The following is a 19,356-nucleotide window of genomic DNA, read 5'->3' on the forward strand; positions in this document are numbered from 1 at the left end:
ACGCAGGCTATGTATGTAGTTCGGCTGAATCTCTCTTTCTTTGCACGCACTTTCTCTAGCCTGTTCATCGTTCAACATGTCGATTTCCATTCTAGTTCTCCACCCACTTTTGGCTTCGGTTTGCGACTGAAGGGACGAGCGCCGATCTCTTTCTGAAAGGTTAACTCGATGAAAGCGGATCTGCATTCCTTTTCGAGGGTTTATCTTGCCTTTTTTTCTCCTCAAGAGAAGAGATTGGCGGGTCGACCGGCGATGAGGATTTTGATATGCTGTGGGGAACCGATGAAGCGGGTCTGATATAATGAACCGGCTTCTAGGCGGTAAGCCTGGGCGCTCCATGTGAAGTCTCCCCTCTCGTCCCTTACAAGTCCTAGGTTTGCTTGCTTGCTTGCTTGCTTGCTTGCTTGCTCGTCAGAGTTTGATTCGCTCTCATCAGTCGAAGGGGGATCTCCGGCACGCACCTTCGCTACTCCTCCAGTGACTCTTCCGGCGCACTTGTCTCGTTGACATGAGCACGCTTTCGGTCACAAGAGTTAGATTGTGCACAAAATAAAAACTACGCGAATTGACCGCCCGCCGTTGAGTGACGAATTTGTTCATCCGGATGAAAAGGCTCGCGCGCGGGGAAGGGGAATGCCGCGGTGCATATGGTCTCGTTCGTTCGTTGGCCCATCGTTGGTTGGTTGTTGAGAACGTCAGTCAGCCGGCAAGCAAAATTTCAACTGAACCCCCCAATCGCTCAAGACTTCGATCAACGAACAGATTGTCTTGTCGTCGGCAATTCAGAAAGTGTTAAGACACCCACATGAGACGATGCGGTGGGTTCAGCGGGGGATGTTTACATTCTGAACCACGAGAAACCAGCCCTCACTCATCGTGGGGACTACGGGACCTTGGGGTCCTGTGGACCTCTTGCTCAACCCTCTAACGAAGAGGCTAGGGACCTTTTGCTAGCCTCCCCAAGCAAGCAAGCAAGCAAGCAAGCAAGCAAGCAAGAAAGTTATCCCTTACGGGAATCGAACCCGTTTCTTCGACATGAAAAGACGATGTCCTAACCACTAGACGAAAGGGACTTGGCTTTGAAAACCTGATGAAGACGTGCTTGAATCAACTCTACACCCAGCCAGATGCTTATGGCAAGAGGTTAAAGCACTACGATCTGTAGTACCTCCTCTCAATCCTAGGACCTTCGGGTTAACCATTTCCTACTATCTATAGGAGGCATAGTCTTCACAACTCTATATACGAAATTTCCGGGTTTCAAAATGAATGCCTAGATGACTCAGAAGGTCATGTCTTCAGAGAAGTTTCAGGCAGGCAGGTTACAATGCTTGTTTGATCCGTGGACAGAGTTATGCCACAAGAAGCCGCAAGAAGCGCAGAGAAAGACGTGGAAAAAGGACGGAGCGAAAGGTTACCCGCCCAGTACACGGCAATAATCGAGGTGACAGGATTCGAACCTATGGCCCTCTGTACCCAAAACAGATGCGCTACCAGACTGCGCTACACCTCGTGCTTGCTTGCTTGCTTGCTTGCTTGCTTGCTTGCTGCGTGGGCCATCCCCAGCAGTAATGGTTGAGGGCCGGCGTAAGCTATCGATTAGCGCCTAAGCCGCTTGGTTGGCACCCGATCTCTCATCACTCAATCTCGGGAAGGGAAAAGGGCCTAGAAAGAAAGTCTTATGTCCTTGCAGCAAGCAAGTCGCAGCAATGCAATGAAGGCCTTCGCTTTGTCGTCGTCTTTCGATCTATACGTTTTTCGAACTCCAATGCTTGCTTGCTTGCTTGCTTGCTTGCTTGCTGCTTTAGGCTTTAAGCGAGGTTCATGAAATCTCGAAGAAAGCAGCAAGCAGCTGGGGTCTTTGAATAGTTAACGTCTCACAGGTCATGAGGCGGCTCGAAAGTCAAAGAATGTATATGATACTAACCGTACATTTTCCCTTCCCGCGCTGGTAGCTCAACTGTTAACCGCTTCATCCGCGATTGGTCTACGGTTTCAATCCCTTCATGCGCTTCATGAAGAAGCGCTTCCTCCTCGCGCATAGCGCTTCATCCGGCCGGGCCGGGCCGGGCCGGGCCGGGCCGGCATTTACCCAACTTGGAATTAACTTCATCAAGTCAGTACAGTTAACGAAAGGACGCTGGCGCTTCCCTTTGAGATTCCCTCCAGCCACAGGTTCCCCTACGACTACCATGTTACGACTTCACCCCAGTCACTGACCCAACCGTGATATGCGCCAAGAAGACCACCAATACCAAAATGGGCCACACTCAACTAGGCATGGAACACTTTAGTAATGGGTGATCTCTGGTCGATGCTTCGGGCGAAACCAATTCCCAGGGTGTGACGGGCGGTGTGTACGGGGCCCGAGTACATATTCACCGCGGCATGCTGATCCGCGATTACTAGCGATTCCAACTTCATGTTCTCGAGTTGCAGAGAACAATCCGAACTGAGGCAATCTTTCTGGATTCGCTCCGCCTTACGGCCCTGCTTCCTATTGTAATTGCCATTGTAGCACGTGTGTAGCCCAGCCCATAAGGGCCATGCGGACTTGACGTCATCCTCACCTTCCTCCATAGTAGAACTACGGGCAGTCTCTTGTGAGTGCAACATCGGCACAGAGGGAGTGTCATCAATCCTGGCTAACCGCTGACTGAACACAGATTCATGGGCAGGTACCGATGAAGCGGCTCACTTACCACCGGCTCGCTCGTCGGAACCTCAAGTTCGTCGGAAGCCAGCCCATGTTCTATGTTCCTGCTTGCCGAGGGTGAATGATGACATTGATCCTCTGGGAGCAGCATATCTTAGCAACACAAAACGAGGGTTTCGCTCGTTATAGGAGTTAACCAAAAACGTCTCACGACACGAGCTGACGACAGCCATGCAGCACCTGTATGAATTTTCGTTTCATCCCGTTAAGGACAAGCACACCGGTTCATATGTCAAGTGTTCATACGTCAAGTGTTCATATGTCAAGGGCTGGTAAGGTTTTGCGCGTTGTATCGAATTAAACCACATGCTCCACCGCTTGTGCAGGCCCCCGTCAATTCCTTTGAGTTTCAGTCTTGCGACCGTACTCCCCAGGCGGAGTGTTTAACGCGTTAGCTGGGCCCCCGATCCGCGGACCAAGGACGAACACTCATCGTTTACGGCATGGACTACCAGGGTATCTAATCCTGTTTGCTCCCCAAGCTTTCGCACCTCAGCGTCAGTAGAGACCCAGAAAGCTGCCTTCGCTACTTCGGCGTTCCTTCGTATATCTCCGGATTTTATCCCTACACACGAAATTCCACTCCCCTCTGTCCCACTCGAGTAAATTGGTTTTGAAAGCATTCCGCCAGTTGAGCTGGCGCCTTTGACTTTCAACCTGATTCACTGCCTACGTGCCCTTTACGCCCAGTCATTCCGAATAACACTTGCCCCCCCCGTCTTACCGCGGCTGCTGGCACGGAGTTAGCCGGGGCTTCTTCTTCGAGTCTTGTCATAATCGCGTACTCGACGAAAGAGCTTTACAAGCGGCATTGCCCTTCCTCGCGTTAGCGACGTTTTTCACTCACTCACGCGATATTGCTGGATCGGGCTTTCGCCCATTGTCCGATATTCCCCACTGCTGCCTCCCTACGGAGTCTGGGCCGTGTCTCAGTCCCAGTGTGGCTGATCGTCCGAAAAGATCAGCTAAGCATCTGCGGCTTGGTCAGCCTTTACCCAACCAACTACCTAATACTACGCAGGCTCATCAAACAGCGCTTTTTAGCTTTATCGAAAAGCAGCAAGCAAGCAAGCAAGCAAGCAAGCAAGCAGCAAAGCTGCTTTCGTTTCTTTGGGATTCGGCCCAAACTGTTTGGCAGATTCCCACGCGTTACGCACCCGTTCGCCACTTTGTCTTCAACTGTTCTATAGACGAAAACAACGTTCGACTTGCATGTGTTAAGCATATCGCTAGCGTTCATTCTGAGCCAGGATCAAACTCGGTTTTTTGGTCAATTTCTGCCATACGAGGCAGGTTGATGAATTCATGTGCAATATTTGAATTTTGGTGTGACTCTTGGTTGGAGAAGGCCACACCACAGTTGGTCTCTTCTCCATAAGCCGGACCGCCAACGTCAAGGCGAGATCACATTGGTCCAGTCCCCGCATAGCCAGTGGAAGGGTGAGGTGCATCCACTCAGATAGCATGGGGAGGTCGAATGACTGCGGCCACGTCAATCCGCTTCTTTTCTTTTCTTGTTGGGCCGCTAGCAATTGTCTAGCTTCTGCTACCAACTCCCCCATCGGGCCGTCTGACTTTACCGTAGCCGATAAGTAGCGTTAATCGTCTTCATCGCGCTGATGAAGCAGCGGGTTCATCCACCACCTTGGTTCTTCCCCGCAAGCAACTTCCGCCGTATTATCCATAGCTGTTCATCAAGAAGGCCTAGAGTTAGTTTTCCGATAAGATTCAAGCTACAATTTCAAACAGCACCTTTTCTTCATGAAGCGCAAGAAAACTGCACTGCGGAAGAAGAAGAAGCGGTAAAAAGTGTAATATAAATGGCTACCAAAGTTCTTCTTTTGAACTTTCAAGAAGGCCTGAATATTCATGGATTATTATACGATAATCTTTAATGCGGCTCAGATTGCGGAAAGAATTGAATGCTGGAATTTCGAAATTCCGTTGGTAAAATTCAGAAGGATCATGCAAGAAGGCAATATCATCTTCTGGCCATAATCTGCGAATCCAGCAAAGCAAAGCAAAGCAGCACTTTTCTTTTCACTTTAAACCGAGCCGGCGGCAATCTTGATGAATCACTGGCAAGAAGATGCTTTGCACTTTTCTTTCCACTTTAAAGCAGCAATCTTTGAACTCGGAAATGGCACTTTTCCCTGCAAGCCTGAAACGCACGCCTTCCCCAAAAGAAAAGCGGAACCACCTAACGAGTATTTTAAACAGCAAGCATGATGAACCGGCATGTTCATCAAACCAAACAGGTTCTTCATGCATGCATGAAGGCCTTCATGATGATGAAAACCGCTTCATTGGAATGTCACCGTCTCATTGACAACACGAATGATAACGAATTGACAATATGAATAGTCACGTTAGTTTCCCATTCTTAAGCATGGATTATTATACAATAATCTTCATTTGCTTTTTTACTGTTGACAACATGTAGTGCGGGGGCAGGGTTTGAACCCGCAGTCTTCAGGTCATGAGCCTGACGAGTTGGCCATTTACTCCACCCCGCAAGCAAGCAAGCAATTGATCTCTCTCTAGCGAATCGGAATTTATTTTAGAAAAAAAGAAGCCAGAAAATAGATTGCCATAGCCATGGGTTCAAACCTTTCCCCGAAGCTGCCGGCCGAAATCAACCGTTGCCAGTCGTTGTGTCCAACGAAGCTACGCGTAATGACTGTCCCTACCAAAAGACAAACAAACAAAGCATTTCTATAGGAGGTAACTGGGCCAATTCCCGCAAACCACCTATAGGTTAGGTGGCGGTGATCTATCGGCTTGTTCAATTCCCGCCGTTATCCGCTCACCCGCCTAACGCTCCTACAAACAAAAGGGAGGGTCTCCTTAGTAATTACGTGAGGGGGCCTCCTTCCCCATCTCTTGAACTAGACTGAACCAGTTGTTACTGATGATAGAGAACTGGCAATTTTTTAGCGGAACGTAGCCGGATTTTTCTACACCTCTTCACTCAATAGCTTTTACTCCTTGATACCCTCAAGTATGTGTGGTTTGATTTTGTCGGGGAGTTCCTTCTCATATTAAGCGATCTATGTCAAAGGGATCTAGTCCGGGAACCCATTGACCGCCGCGAGGATAACTACAATCTGTCATTCGATAGGGATCAGGGGATATTATAGTTATTTAAGTACCTCGGTAAGCCTAGCGCCGCAATATGGCGAATACTAAATAGCGGGATCGAGGTCTGACCCAAATTACGCAGAAGCGGCAACTTCACGATGTTATGCCGGCTCCAATTTTAAGGTGCCACGAAGTGCTTTCATAGCTTTCGGCTAAGCGGCAGACCCAACACAACTAACGAGTAATCCTACGTTAATAACGAGCCAAACTCCGCGATAGAGAGGTTCAGTTTCCGGGAGGATTTATCCATCTGTAATGAGAATGACATTGATAAGAGTATAAACAGAAACGTCTCCAGCTTATATTTCAATGACGAGTGAAGCAATCGAGCTACCTACACCAGTCTAGTCTAACCTTTTGGCGGCTCTTTCCGATGAACAGAGATATGAATAGAAGACATCTCCGAGGGAAACCTCACAACCTAGTAGTCAACGTGGCGATAATGACATTTATCAATATGCCACTGATTACTTACTGGGATCGTCATAGATGATTAATGCGTGCATTCCATGATCTCTAGAAGACTCTCCCGTAGCACGACCAGGATGTAGTGCCGGGAATTACAGGAGAGCAGAATCCGAAGCCGTGACTACAACAATAATGAGATATTCCAGAGCACCGGCTTCCGGGGGAATCTTAACCGATTATGCCACGGTTGAACGTTTTTATCCAATCACTACGTACACGCGAAACAATTTTTCACTATCGAAGGTGCCCTATGCGTTGATTGGTTTCTAGTTCAGAATGGTATCAATAGCTATAGCAGTCTTTCCAGTTTGTCGGTCGCCGATTATCAGTTCCCGTTGACCACGACCTATAGGGACTAGGCTATCCACCGCTTTTAACCCTGTTTACATAGGTTCGTGGACAGATTTACGTGCAATAATCCCAGAGACTTTGACTTCTACACGTCTTCATTCTACCGCGCTCAAAGATAGAGTCAAGCTTCTGCCGAGGAGAAGTGATCGTAGTTGTGCTCTCCGAACCGTGCGGAATAGTCGCCCATTACACGGCTCTCTAACTTGACTTTATCTGGGTCTTGTTTAACCCCAGAGGCCGAAAGGAGGGTGGAAACTTCCTCACAAGTTCCCTCCTCCTTTCCTCCTTGGGGACCCACTTTGTGATTTCCTGAAGTCCACTCTCTCCTGGAGTTTGCAGAGAGGAAAATGGCTTTTCAGTTAAGTCAGGTAAAACTTGCTTGCCTTTTCGTTATTCTGTTTCGAACTCCGGGCATGACAAATGCATAGGCTCCTTCCCGTTTTCTACTTGGCATTCACCAAGTGCCGGTTCCGCCTTAGGAGGGTAGGCAGGTGGTATGGGCCCTCTGACTTCTTTCCGGGGCTTTCCTCCCGCCGAAGATCTCGCCGGTTTTACCTGCGGATGGTTGGGACCATAATAAGATAAGAGTTGAAAGGTCCCACTTTGCTTGGCTTGCCGGGATGTCGTTCAGTCTTCCGTCCCCAATAGAATAGATAGGTAATCCGCTCTCATGCTTGCTGTAAACTTTCGTTTACGGGCGGGAGAAGTGGCACTCAATCGGGCCTGACCATAATGTGCCTATAGCAGGCAGGGAGCATATCCGCGTCTATCTGGCAACACGTCGAACGAACGAATAGGGCATGGTCACCCGAAAAAGACTCCGATTTGCTGCTTTCGGCCTCATCTTTCACCAAACTACCGGGCTGCACGATGATTTTCATTCGTCCGCTTTGCCTTCAATCGTGCTTTCTTTTGCGACATGCTATGGTCTCGGCCTCCCTTCGCGGGTTCTGGTTAGTCTCATGCCTGTATGCAACCTTTTTCGACCGCAGATGATCTAACGGCCGCCCCACCTTTTCCATCAATGAGTACTCCTAACGCATCAACTACACAACCCGGCATGGCCTTTCCTACAAGAACGTCCACAATAGATCCAGTGCGCTTGACCATATCTCCTTCTTTAATGGCGGTATCACTACCGGATATAACAATTCCTACATTCTCATTCTCAGAATTCGAAGCCATTCCTTTCACACCGCTGGCGAATTCTACCATTTCTCCTGCTTGAATCTTGTTCGATCCATAAACACGTGCAATTCCATCCCCAACCGATACCACTCAACCGATCTCATCCACTGGCAATTTGGTGTGATAGTTGGTAATTCTTTCTTCCGAGATAGTAGATGGTTATTCCGTTGCTCTAGCTTTAAACAATCTCGTTCCCTTTCTCTTCCGTCGAATCCCTTTCCTCGGCACTTTATACCCAGGGCAGTCTCCTGCATTCATGGCAGTTCCTAGCAAGAAAGAGATGGGAAAGGGAAGTAACCTCACGACGAGGTGAACCATGTCATTGATATAGAGGGGAGGGATCGGACCTTCCCCCAGTGTTGGTTTGCATTATAAAGAAAGTAAGTTTTGACAGAATAGACTGGGTGAATGAAGCGCTAAAGCCGTGTATCCGTAGCTATGCAGAGACGGAGAGAAATAGATATATACAACTGAAAGGTGAGGGACTACGCGGAGGGAGGGCATCCACATAGCTCTAAATCATAGGATCAAATTCCAGAGTGAGCCCCGCAGTGCAACTACCTTTCGCGGAGCCGACTCTTTCGATCGATTGGCAAAAAAAAATGGATATTTGTCGTATGGAGAAATTGGATGAACGAATAGACGAGTAAGGTATTAACTAAACTGCAATTATTCTAATTTGAGTCGACTTTTTCCATTCCATCTCCCCGCTTCGCTGCTCTATTCGGGTTTATTCCTTCGCCTTGCTCGAGCCAAGCCTTCCATGACCTGCTGGGCTGTAGGACCAATCCAAACCTTCTGACGTTGGTGAGTAGAGACAAATAGCTCTATGGTGGTATTTAGACACGACGTTTTTTAGGGGGTCAGCATCCATTATGTAGCATTGGGATTACGTCGTGAATTCTGATAGTAACAGGACCTCCCTCTTTTGAACTTTTCGGCGAAAATCCCTTTCTTACAAGACCAATTCCTTTTATTTTCACTTCAACTGACCTAATTTCGGGTTAAGTGGCAGCTTACGCGACACGTTCCGCAGTTGCTTAAGCTGCATACTTGTCCGAGCGACGGAAACCCTTAAACCCTCTTGAACAACCTGAGGAGGACCCTGTTCTTTCATCTCCCTTGCAATTTATTATGATAATGAAAGTATTACTAAAAGTTGGTTAAGTATGGGCAATACCGTGGTGCTTTCTTGGCTTTTAGTGGTGTTTTCCCCATTTCTGTTAGCGGCGCGGCTACTATTACTAGTGTTCAGAAGGCTGCTTTTACATAATTGTATTCTTCATTTCTATTCCTTCGGTTTCGTTTTCTTCCTGGCGTCTTGCCTTCTCTCATTTTTGTGAATGAAAAACGAATTATTCTTCTTTCGTTGATTGATTGAAACTTTTCTTGACTTGCGACAGATCTTAACATTGCTGTAGGTTCATTAACCACGTAATGGCAATCCTGCTTTGTGACGGAATCCGCGGTAACGGCTGATATTAATTAATCATTTGATATATTACTAAATTTCTCTCTTTAATTCCGAATCAACTAGGAAATTGTTTCAACGTACTATTATGCTAATCTGGTCAATTTAGTGCCGAGTCAGATTACTAACCTTAGTGTTATCGCCGGGACCTGATTAATCACAAACCCAAGTGGCTTTTTTGGGTCCAGTTCCGGAGATTTAGGTTGAGGCAAGTCTGACTTATTTATTGGAAACTGATTTGGTTCCTGGAATATATGACGCGATTTGTTTCTTTTCTCCTTGTTTTCTACGTATAATTTCATTTCAATATTTTATACCTCTTCCTTTATGAACTTCAGGGGGTTTACAATTTTTGACGCTAACAGCGGATTAAGTAACTTTTCAGGGATCCGTTCCGGTACAACGAGTGATATTATGTTTCAAGCGGAAAACACAAACCGAAGGCGTGACCTAGAGTCAAATCTCATAGCTGAACCCTAGTTTTGAATCTGAAACAGAGCCTTATGGGTTAGTACTGACTTTGTATCCAATTGTTTACGAAGAACAAACGGATTAAGCTTCCGTAGACTTGACTTGATTTCGTTGTGGCTTCTTGTTCCGTTCTCGATATTCATGGCAGTTTTTTTGTTTGCGCTGGGATTACAGTATAATAATGAAAAGGTAGCTGCTTTCTTTGTCGACGCTTTGCGCTCAGCGGACGGAATGCGGGAAGACAGGTGCGTGCGTGCCGTGCCGTGCCGTGCCGTGCCGTGCCGTGCCGTGCCGCCGAAGGGGAGCAAGCTGCGAAACAGGGCGGGAAGCAGCCTAGTAGAGTAGTTGGATTGTTCATGCACTCACATGAACCCATTACTCGAGATATTTCGAAAGTGACGCCCAAAACTGAAACTCCTTACCTAGCACCAGTAACAGTCAATCCGTAACATTGCAGGATAATAAGCTGGGACCCGGAGATTCGTCTTTGGGTCGTAAAGGCGGCCAAAGCCAGCCACTAAGCAACGCTCTTTCAATGCTTTACGTTCGTTTTCCGGGCGAAGTCTGGTCTGATCTTACGACCTTCTAAGCTAAGCGTTAGATTTTACTAGCCTCTGTTCGGTCTGTAAGGTCAACTTGTGCCTGTAGCTCGAGCACCAAACTTCGAATCCGGGATAGTTCGAATCTCTCCGGGCATGGACCTATCGATGAGTCATCGAAGTCTCAAGTCAATAGTTCCAAGGGAACCGCAATGAAGTCTTCATTGCGGTTCTTCCCCCGAAAGCTATAGCGCTTTCTCTACGGGGGAAGAACCGCACTCGGCTCTGGTTCCGCTGGCGGAAATAGCTTAATGGTAGAGTATAGCCTTGCCAAGGCTGGAGTTGAGGGTTCGAGTCCCTTTTTCCGCTTGCAGAATTGCGTCTTACGGTCACGCGAAATTGACTAGAGAAACAGTCTGAATTACTCCTGTGCGGTTCCTCCGGGATGAACCGGCGGGCGCGTGAAAAGTGGCGATTTGATTGATTCCCGCCCGAACCAACCGCGATACAATCATGGCCATAGACAACGCCAAGCAGTTGCAGCTCCTCAACGGTTGAAAGGATACGAAGCGATCAGCTAGCGTTCGTACTTCGAGAATACAAAGCAAAGCCTCGATTACCACAGCTGCAATAAGCGAAGAGAATACGATACGATCAGCACGAAGCGGGGATTCCCAATCTCAGTGAACATCGGTACCAACTATGCCTACAGCGGCAGCGTAGCAAACCTTTGGGTTCGGGACTGGTTGCAGCAAGTACCATAGGGACTGATTGCAGCAGGTACCGGACTAGTGCTTCGGGACCGATCTAGGACCACAGGGATTGGATTCCGTAGGGATAGCTTCATATCCTCCTTGCCGTATAGATATCACCTAGCGAACTCCAGGGACTGATCGAACCCACCGGTACCTACGGGTTATCATTCTCGAAGTTGTTTTCTCTGCAAGAATAGGCCGCAGCCTATGCTATCTGTACGGCTACTTCTCTGCCGGCCTTTGATCAGAAGCAAGTGAAAGAGACCGGCCATTCTATAACCGAAATTCTTTTCTGCTGCACTGGTTCATCGGGCCGCCTCGACTAACGGCAGCATGAAGGCCGTTTATCCGCCAAAAAAGTGGTGCCGTGGCGAAGTCAATAAAACAGCGCAATGAGTGAGATTGCCCGTTATCCGCCTCACAGACAGCGGAAAGGCCTTCACCTGCGCTAATAAAACTTAGCAGCAAGCAAGTTCTTCCGCATCCGCAAGAAGGGGGCAAGCAAGCAAGCAAGCAAGCAAGCAATTTGCGCAGCTAGGTTGGGCGGTTCTCTGTCTGCGTAGAGGGCATAATCCGTGTTTGGCTATCGACTCAAATTACAAGTGGTGACGGCTAAACTGTACAGTCATGCCGTAAATCACTATCCTTCACCGTTTCCCTGGCTGGAACGAAAGTTTATAGAAAGAAAGCCAAAATTAATTAATATTGGAGTAGCCATGGTTGATTGCAATGAGAGTGATTATACGCGACCTGGAGTTGAGTTCGAACATGTATGCAATAAGGTGCTAAAGTACTTGGTTGGCTTGAAGATAAGTATATCGTAGAACTTGTTAACAATCCATTGGGCTACTTTAGAGAAAGTGAATTTATTTAGGAGGAGGCGAAGGACGCACGAAAGGAGGTAGACTTTTGGTGTTACTTTAGGGAAAGCCCATCAGTTCGGTTCCTAATAAACATTCACTCGTTACGGGATTCCGGGCGTCAAGGTGTGGATTTTACTTCATTAAAAGGAAACCGACCATTCTTTCTCATGAGAACCCATATATCATCCAGGGCGAAAGTCTTATGTAGTGTCTTGCTAAAATACCTTGGCGTTGTGAAGGATTTTTTTCTTTACAATCACTAGTTTAATAGGAAATAACTTTATTCTTTTTCTTTTCTAAGCTGTTTTTGTTACGAACCAATCTGTTGCTTACTGCCTGCGCGGATACGGGCCTTCGAGCAAGCAGTGAACGCAGCACCAGTCAATTCCTCGCCGCCGGCTTCACCCGGATGAACCGCTTTCAGGCACGACTTACGGGCAGAGAGTTTCTACACCATCCTCTAGGGCCCATATCCGCTCGCGAGGACCGACCTGGAAAATCAGTACAAGTTCTTCAAAGATATTTTAGCAAGGGACAAACTAAATCCTCAGGTCGGGTGGGATGGCACTACTGGCAAATACTGTCTGGCAAAGACGCAGGCGCGAAGCGTGGTAGGCCCGCTAGCGTTTTTTTTGCTTGCCGAAAGCATACAAGAAAAGCCGGGACGGGAACCGACGAAACTACAGAAACGTAACCAAGCAAGCGGTCGAGCCGGGAGGGCCGGGTCATTTGACGGGAATGAGGAGGCCGATTTCTTCTGTTCAAGCTGCCTGCTGGAGAAAGGAGTGAGAATGAGGAGCCGGCCTTACCGCCGTGGCTAGGCCCACGGGTTGGTTCCTCCGGGCCCAAGGCCAGGGCCTTGGCGGGTTTACGGTGCGACGACAGGCGGCGGGCGCTGCCCACAGGGAGGATAATTTGCTTTCCCCCTCCCTCCAAGGGAAGTATCCTCTTTAACAACCAACAGAGGGACCCTGGAAGAGAGTTACGAAACAAGGGGGCGGGCAGCAATCCAATCGTACGCGCATAAGCTACCAAACGAGATACGTTTCACCAGCGAATGAACGCTGGGCCGCTGAACCCCACCTGACCTATAAAAAATGGCGCGAGCCGTATGCGGGGAGACTTGCACGTACGGTTCCGTTGGGGGGATCCGGCCAGCGAGGGACCGACGCCTACCCAACTAGGGGCACGGAAAAATTAATCGAGTATAAAACGTATTTCTAAGCTTTACCTCATTCTGATCGTTTGGAGGGCGACCGTGAAAAGTCACCGAATGAAGTCCTCCTGTGGGCACTGCAAAAACCCACGGCAGAGCGGATATTACTAATCGACGTATAGGATATGACGACGGCAACAGCATGTCATAAAAGGAGATAACCGGGAATAGCCAACTCTTAGCGTATCTCCAACTACACTCTTGAGTGGCAGTTGAACGGGGAGTATCGTGAATGCGAGATGCCAGCGGAACGATCAGCCGGACGTGTTGGGCAGCGCCGGGCTTTCTCCCTACCGCGTCTCTCCCTGTGTGTTGAGGATCCAAAGCGAGTGCACCGGGGATAAGGGAAACTGGGATTCAATATGGGCATAGCAAACATCTGAAGCGTAACCACACACTCACACGACCTTTGCCGCTTCACCCGGATGAACCGCTAGAGAAATAGGAGCATTCGGTGAAACCGGTGAACCGCACTTCCGGATAGATGTGTGGGACAGAGGGCTCATAGTACCTGCCTACCTTCTGCTTCGGGAACCGTGTAAGCATAGGGTGCTGCTAGTGTCGCAGAAGGGAAGGGAAGGGAAGGGAAGGGAAGGGAAGGGAAGGGAAGGGGCCTAAATTGGCGGACAGACCGACGCCGCACACTTGAGCAGCGCCGGGGGAAGCGGCCGAAGAAGCGGTTTTCATCATCCGGCAGAGTTTGTGCCAGTCGGAACGGGAATTGGCCAGTCAACCCCACACCCTTCGAAGATGTTGCCAGAATGACTTCCAGGGTCCTTCCGTCCTGGCCAGAGCACGGCTCAGCGCCTTCATGATGAACCGGATGAAAAAGGGGTTGGCGGGTTTGATGAACCGCTTTATCTCCCTCCCAATTCTGCTGTTTGCGAGGTAAAGAAGCGCTTGCCGCGCCCCGCACTCTCCCCAGCCCTTCGGGCCTTCGACCCACGTTCGCTGCTTTTTTGTTGACTTCACAAACGAAGGCTCTAGTCCTGATGTCATCTAAATGCTCATGGGCAGGAGTTCTTTGGCGAGGCGGAAACTAAACCATGATAACGCTTCGGGTAACTCAAGTTGGAGAGCCGTGTGATGGGTGACCATCCCGCACGGTTCAGAGAGCACTTGTGTATGTGATGCGAGTGAACGTGTGCAACACAGCAGCAGCACAGCTGGCATCGAGTAACTTTCAACCCTATCTACGTTCCCATGATGGCCTAAGAACACGCTTATCCTTCAGCTGTAGAGAGACCTTGCAATTGTGAGGTACCGTTATGAGCTTAATATATATGAGTGTTATTTTGTGAAACAACTTGAATCCCAAATTATTTACCTGCTTTAACTATTTATGTCATGGACGTGGGAGCATCAACTCTGTCTCCGTGGGCTTCTGAAGAGCGAGAAAAACTTTTGGAATCCTATGAAAGGGTCTCGGGAGCTAGGATGTACGCTAGTTATATATGACTAGGTGGAGTGGCATAAGATCTGCCTCTGGGCTTGAGTGGAGACACTTTTTCATTCACATAGTAATTTGCTTCTCGTATTGACGAATCGGAGGAAACGCCGACCAACAACCGTATCTGGAAATAATGATTAGTGGATATCGGTACCGTCACTGCATAGTAAGCTTTGGATCGGGGATTCAGTGGTGTAATGTTAAGAGGTTGTGCGACATGAAGACATCGATAGCAATATGGGGGAGGTTCCCATCGGGCAACGGTTCTGCCTGACCTTGCTCAAGCACGCTTTGACTGTAAAGACTTGGTGTGAAGCCTTGAGGGCAACGTCCCTCAAGATGGGGGCTGGGGTGAGCTGAAGAGGGGACAGCGTAAGCAAATGTGTATAAGCCTAGTAAAGCATGACCGAGGCAAGGCTAGGGCCATCTTCGACTGGTTAGTCTGACGGACCGTGAACGGATTCGCCTTTGGCCTCTGGGCACGTCGAAACCGCATGGGTTCACCGGGGTAGAGCACAGTCCGCCGAAATCGGCATAGGTTAGATGCCATTGATGGAACATGGTAAGCCCATATTCATCTGTGCGTCCGTAAGGGCTAGGCATGTAACGAGGTATGGGTGGAGAAAGACCCGAAAAGCAAGGGCCGAGCCTGCTTAGATAAGAGTACGTGACCTGACTTTTTGAATCAAATTGAATTGAAAGGTGGTAAAGTGGCACAAATCGATTAATTGAGGGAAGCATAAAGGCTTTAAGCAGCAGCACAGAGGGGCAAAGCAGCGCTCTAAGAAAGATGAACAACCTGCCGCCTTTTTTCATAAGATTGTGACGGTACGGAAGTATGGAGATCTAGAAAGAAATTGGCGGACTAGTAACTAGTCTTGGCCAACAACCTAGCACGCACGCACGCACGCACGCACGCACGCACGATGAAAGCCCTCAACCTACGCGCGCGTCGGAACTACATCCCTTTTGTTTGTTTGTTTGTTTGTTTGTTTGCTACGGATGTAGCGCGCGTTCTGACTCCACTGGTCACGGTCGCTCTCCGCCCGCCGCGGGCCACGCGGTAAGTGGCCTGAGGCAAGCAAAAAGATTTTTCTGTTTGTGCTGGCGGAAAATGAGCCAGCCGGATCGCCGCCAATCAATCCAAAATCTGGTGCTATGGACGCTCACGCATGAACCAGGAATGCCCTTCATCTCCAAGTGCCTGCAGACGCGTTACAGGGGCGGGCCTCTGGGAATGCATTCGAGCCGTATGAAGGGAAACTTTCACGTACGGCTCAGAGGGGGGGAAAGCCCTAGAAGGGGCCTACCTATCCCAACCGGGAGTATGCTGGGATTTGTGAAAAGCAGCACCTCACGATGTTCATGACTAATCGGATTCCGATGTACTAGTGGGTACCAGGGGAGATCGCCACGATCGTTATTGTATTCGCATTGAAGAGACGTGATAAAGTATTTGAATCATCGTATAACGTCCTAATTAAATGCTCAGCGGCACGATTAAAGCCGATGATCGTAAGCCATGTCCTTCATCATGACCTTAAATGAAATAATCTATGGAATCTCCAATTCACCATTTCAAACCTTATACAGAAGGGTTTTCTGTACCAGCTTTTTCTATCTATACTGTAGCTGAAGTACTTAAAGGAGAATCTGGTGTGTTCTCAGTCAGTAATGGAACTAATCGTCTTTATTGTTGTAAAATAAGAGCACCTGGCTTCGCCTATTTACAAGGACCTGACTTTACGTTCAAAAATCACATGCCAGCAGATGTGGCCACCATCATTGGTACTTAAGATACTGTGTCTGGAGAAGTGGATAGATGAAACTACTTAAAGCAGCACGCACAAATAGGAAACCCAAAAAATAAGATGCAGGTGAGAAGAGGGATACCCTTGTAGATCTGGGAAATAAAGATGATAAAGAAAGAAAGAATAGGTGCATGCTGGCCCAAGTAGGCACGCACGCACGCACGCACGCACGCACGCACTTCGGGATGGGGGCTTGATGAATCCCCCATCCCAACCGGAGGTATGGCTGAGCGGCTTAAGGCATTGGTTTGCTAAATCAACATACAATCTTCTTGTATCATGGGTTCGAATCCCATTTCCTCCGAGCGAGTGCGAAGCACGAGCGATGCGACAGTGACGTGATGGAAGAAACCCATACATTGCTTTTTGGGAATGCGGCAGTGGCCTGCCGGGAGAGACCTAGCCGGTAAGGGAGTGCTAGTTTTTGCTTCTTTTCTTTTCTTTTCTTGCGCGCTTGCTGCTTTTAAGGTAACATCAATGCTGCTTTAATAACCAGTAGTGCAAGTTCATTTGGACGGACAGCGGGAAATGCGATCAATAACACGTGGAGTTGGGTCTGCGGGCAAGCAAACATTCCCCCGCACAAGTAGATTGAATAGGAGTTGGCCGGCTTCTTTTTTTCTAAAATAAATTCCGATTCGCTAGAGAGAGATCAATTGCTTGCTTGCTTGCGGGGTGGAGTAAATGGCCAACTCGTCAGGCTCATGACCTGAAGACTGCGGGTTCAAACCCTGCCCCCGCACTACATGTTGTCAACAGTAAAAAAGCAAATGAAGATTATTGTATAATAATCCATGCTTAAGAATGGGAAACTAACGTGACTATTCATATTGTCAATTCGTTATCATTCGTGTTGTCAATGAGACGGTGACATTCCAATGAAGCGGTTTTCATCATCATGAAGGCCTTCATGCATGCATGAAGAACCTGTTTGGTTTGATGAACATGCCGGTTCATCATGCTTGCTGTTTAAAATACTCGTTAGGTGGTTCCGCTTTTCTTTTGGGGAAGGCGTGCGTTTCAGGCTTGCAGGGAAAAGTGCCATTTCCGAGTTCAAAGATTGCTGCTTTAAAGTGGAAAGAAAAGTGCAAAGCATCTTCTTGCCAGTGATTCATCAAGATTGCCGCCGGCTCGGTTTAAAGTGAAAAGAAAAGTGCTGCTTTGCTTTGCTTTGCTGGATTCGCAGATTATGGCCAGAAGATGATATTGCCTTCTTGCATGATCCTTCTGAATTTTACCAACGGAATTTCGAAATTCCAGCATTCAATTCTTTCCGCAATCTGAGCCGCATTAAAGATTATCGTATAATAATCCATGAATATTCAGGCCTTCTTGAAAGTTCAAAAGAAGAACTTTGGTTTGGTAGCCATTTATATTACACTTTTTACTTAATAACCACCTGCGAATTGATGACATCCTTGTGAGGTTGGTAGCGATCGAAGGCTAAGTACCAGCTGTATTTGCACTTTCCCTGCTTGCTTGCTTGCTTGCTTGCTTGCTTGCTTGCTGTTCGGCGCCCGCCGCTTTTGTCGTTAGCACTCTTTTGTTCATTAATCAAGCGTTTCGTTCCGTCCGGGCATCTTTGTAAGACGTGAAACACCCGATCCCATTCCGACCTCGATATGTGAAAAGCGTTTTCTGCCATATGTACTGATAATTTTCGGGAGACGTGGTTCGACAGCCCGGACCCTTTCAAATCGTATATGCGATTGCCTAAAGGTCAGATGCGAATCTGATATCAGCCAGAAACAATGAAAAGGCGTACGACAACGCAAAAAAGCAAGCTATGGATGTGAAGACAGATTAGAACGGTAAACACACAATACCAATGATGCGTAAATCCCTGGCTGGCATGCATTATCGGAAAATCTGTTCCTCAACTCTTACGCTCGAGAGAGCTAGGGAACTTGTCAGGGAAATCTAAAGTGTTTAGTTAAACGAGACGCTAAGAAAGGAGGAAGGACGAAGCCCTTCTTGCTTGCTTGCTTGCTTGCTTGCTTGCTTGCTTGCTGCGGATTGTACAAACTTCGTATCGCACAGCACGGAAAGAGAACTCAAGAGCGTAAAGGAAAAAACAGAGGATGCAGGGTCATTTGGTAGACGTTTTCGTCGAAACAATGAATCCTCTGTCCAAGTACTCGACCAATTCTTTCCGCGCTTCTTCCGCATTTTACAAACGTCCGAAGATTATTGTATAATAATCTATGCGGGCTTCTTTTTGTCTCGGTTTTAAGCAGTCACAGGTTGAGTGGCGATCGCAGAACACTCATTAAGATTTTGTACGGTGTTCGGTAGGTTCAACTCCTACTGCATCGAAAAGAATGCATTGGATGGATGCCTGGGCATTGAGAGGGAAGGACGCTTCCAAAGGCGAAAGGCCATGGGGAGATACCGTCTGTGATCCATGGGTTTCCAATCGGGAAACCGTATCCAAGCTTGCCGGGCATGCCGTGTGCTGCGGCTCTGCCTCGGACTTGAGAAACTTAGCGAACTGAAACATCATTGTAGCTAAAGGAAAGGAAATCAACTGAGACTCCGTTAGTAGCGGCGAGCGAAAGCGGATTAGGCAAAGAAAAGGGAAGGGGCCCCAGCCCAGAAGGGCCGCTTTCCCTGGCCCCGTGCGGGGGAGAACTTGCAGTAGAGGGAAGGGTGGGAACCCTTCCTCAAGGAATTCTGAAAAGGTTGGAAGATCTGGCCAAAGAAGGTGATAGCCCCGTAGATCTTTCCTGGCAAGTTTGATTACCATTACAAAACGCGGATACCGTGTTTGAATAATGATCGCTTTACGTGACTAAGGGGGACCACCCCCGCGCCTAAGTATTCCTCAATGACCGATAGCGTACCACAAGTACCGTGAGGGAAAAGTGAAAAGACCCCGCCGTATGCCGGGAGTGCAATAGAAAACCTGAAATCCGA

The 19,356-nt window shown here is 48.2% G+C and overlaps 1 non-coding gene and 2 pseudogenes across 1 annotated transcript; 1 reads left to right on the plus strand and 2 right to left on the minus strand.

The window, feature by feature from the left end:
- Positions 1–1,439: 1,439 nt before the first annotated feature.
- On the minus strand, positions 1,440–1,513 carry TRNAP-UGG (transfer RNA proline (anticodon UGG)). The gene has a single exon. It is a non-coding gene; the product is annotated as a tRNA-Pro (tRNA).
- Positions 1,514–2,158: 645 nt separating this feature from the next.
- LOC147849609 (18S ribosomal RNA) lies at positions 2,159–3,979 on the minus strand (annotated as a pseudogene).
- A 14,919-nt stretch (positions 3,980–18,898) lies between these two features.
- Positions 18,899–19,356, plus strand: part of LOC147849610 (25S ribosomal RNA) — a 4,112-nt pseudogene continuing 3,654 nt past the window's right edge.

Source organism: Azolla caroliniana, unplaced genomic scaffold (assembly GCF_043228905.1).
Source record: "Azolla caroliniana isolate FFs.n. ecotype wild unplaced genomic scaffold, voAzoCaro1.0.p SCAF_27, whole genome shotgun sequence".
NCBI lineage: Eukaryota > Viridiplantae > Streptophyta > Polypodiopsida > Salviniales > Salviniaceae > Azolla > Azolla caroliniana.